Source organism: Rhyacophila brunnea, unplaced genomic scaffold (assembly GCF_057557595.1).
Source record: "Rhyacophila brunnea isolate RB1 unplaced genomic scaffold, BYU_Rbru_1.0 scaffold_12, whole genome shotgun sequence".
Classification (NCBI taxonomy): Eukaryota; Metazoa; Arthropoda; class Insecta; order Trichoptera; family Rhyacophilidae; genus Rhyacophila; species Rhyacophila brunnea.
Window position 1 is genome coordinate 3,424,455 of NW_028232774.1, and position 2,682 is coordinate 3,427,136.

A 2,682-nucleotide genomic window follows, 5' to 3' on the forward strand; every position below is an offset into this window, starting at 1 on the left:
TTGCCATATGAATAAAAATAACTTAATAATTGAAATTACAATATTAACTTAATTTACGTATAAACCTGCCTATATTCAAAATTTGAAACTGCGAATTATTTGCAATTAGTATTTGCTTAAATTACAACTGTTTTTTATCATTATTTATGATAAAAATAATCAACAAAATAAACAAATCTCGCATTTTAACATATGGTAGCATTAGTCTACGGTAGCATTCGTGCTCTCGATCTAATATCGGATTTATGACAATTCTTCTTTATTTGGCCATTATTAGGTATATTGTTTGAAAACAGGAAGGAATCGACTCATCAGTAACATTTTTGTCAAGTAAGTAAACTTTTCAGTGTATAATAAATAATATTATTATCGTACATCAAAATGACAAACTATGTCACGCAGTTTTGATTGTCAAACAAACATTCAAAAATTATTGAAAAGAGTTACATATACTGTATTTTCAATCACCATCATGCATTTATCATCAATATATATTATTTTAGGCGTAGACTCATCGTTTTCGTAAAATTATAAATACTTTACGTTAGTTTGAGGTTATGTTTATGACAAATGTCATCGAGCCCATCTTGTACGTTTTGTAAATTATCTAATAGATAGTGAATTTCTTTCATTCGCATATTATGATTGTAGAACCGAATTTAATAAAATAAAATTTTAATTTCATTCAAAATTACTGAAACTTGTCTCGAAAATGTATCTCATAATCATCATTATAATTATTCACAATGCTTATACAATGTAATCAATGATTGATTATAATCAAATATTTTATGTGCTTTCAAACACGTGTCCGTGTTTTTAATACAACATAATCGTAAATTGAAAACGTTATCTACAGTGATAAGTTTGACACGAGTATATGAATGTAATTAGGTTATGTTTTTTTGTTTACATATAGATAAATCTTTTAATACTGATGAACTCGACGAAATATTGGACGACAGACTGCGAAGTCGGCGACGGTTACGAGTCCGACAACAGCGACGACATTTACATTCGACATTTACAACCTTCGACATCACAATCCAGGGTGCTTCCCTGGCTCACAAAATGGTAGGTTTACAATTTTCTTAATAATATATTTATTGGTTTTATATACCATCCGGTCATACACTAGATTCATTTTCATTACATGCTTTGGCATAAAAACAAGAATTCATTACATCTTGTACACATGATGTAGCGATTGTCTCGAATGAGGAGTTGATGGTTTGAATAGTAAACTTCAATCAAAACATATTATTACCCATCATTATTTGTATTTTTACTGCTAAATACTTGAATTAATGAGGGAATATGGATTATGTAATAATATTTTTTTCCTATTGTTTCAGTATGCCGAATGCTGGTCCGGAATTGGAGGAAGATTTGTTGGCGAGAGGGCATGTCGGCGATCGGATAATTGCTTATTACAGGACTGCGATGAAGACATGCAAATGGCCTGTGAGGGTTTTTAACCTCTTTGTGGACTTGGCGGTAGTAAACTGTTGGCTAATGTATATGCGGAATTGTAAACTAGAAAATGTACCCCGAAAGGATATTATGAGACTGTTGTCGTACTGAATCAGATTAGCGAAAGCTATGATTCGGTATGAAGATCGGGTAGCCAACATTTTAACACTGCCAGCACGAGGTCGGCCAAGAAACATGTCGACATCGCAGGTAGACACAGAGCCACCAGCTCGCAGGAGAACGGTTTTCCCCCAACCGATCGCTGAGGTACGTTTGGACAGCGTTGGCCACCATTCAGCATCCGTGTGCAGATACCCTGGATGCAAGTCCCGCACCAGGTATATTTGCATAAAATGCAATATATACGTGTGCACAAAATTTTGCTTTGAGCTGTATCACACAGTATAGGATGCAGCTCAAAGCAATTTTAAAGTACATATTATTTAGGGTTTTATTTCATAATTTTAACTAATTTTAAGTGTAAATATATTTAATTATCCTATTTATAATGTTTTTGTATTGTTTTTATTGTGTAATGTTCTATTAAAATTGACCATTCCTATGACAAGTTGTTTTCTTTACCTTCCCTAAGTTTATAGAGTAGGTAATATTCATCTGCAGTGTTACCTGGTATGTGCATATAGTATATTTTACTTTACAAAATAAAAAAAACGTAAAAAAAAATTTTTTGTCAATAGACTAATACTTCTCTTCCATAAAATCAAAGAAATATTTTTTTTGATGGCTGGTTCTCCCTCGGGTCTCAAGTGGTTATATTAGAATATATTATTATATTCTTAAATAATAATATGTAAATGAATTTTTGTCTAGCAATTTTATTCATCTAGAATTCCATTCCATTGGCAACTTTAATTTACTTTTAAAATTAGTTATGGTAACTCACTGCCATCTGATTGAAACTGACCAAAGTTTTTAGTAACAGATTTTTAGAAATTCATGGTAGATGCCTTTAAATATAAATAGATGGCGTAAAAGTCACATTATATGTGTTATTTAGGCCGAAGACATCGCCTTAACGTTGATTTATTTTACTATTATTACAACGTTTTTATTAGCTCTTATTCTTGTTTGTCCGGTGGTTGTTTGTCCAGTGAAAATCTTGCAATCAATTTTTAACTAATTTCCCAACTAGCCAGACATTTGAAACTTTTATAATATATCAGAACACGATGCCAATGCATTCTTTTA

At 31.5% G+C, this 2,682-nt stretch overlaps 1 long non-coding RNA gene across 1 annotated transcript; it reads left to right on the forward strand.

The window, feature by feature from the left end:
- Positions 1-212: 212 nt before the first annotated feature.
- On the forward strand, positions 213-2,467 carry LOC147077667 (uncharacterized). Its single transcript, XR_015069238.1, has 3 exons — positions 213-330; positions 920-1,074; positions 1,356-2,467. It is a non-coding gene; the product is annotated as an uncharacterized LOC147077667 (long non-coding RNA).
- Positions 2,468-2,682: the final 215 nt, after the last annotated feature.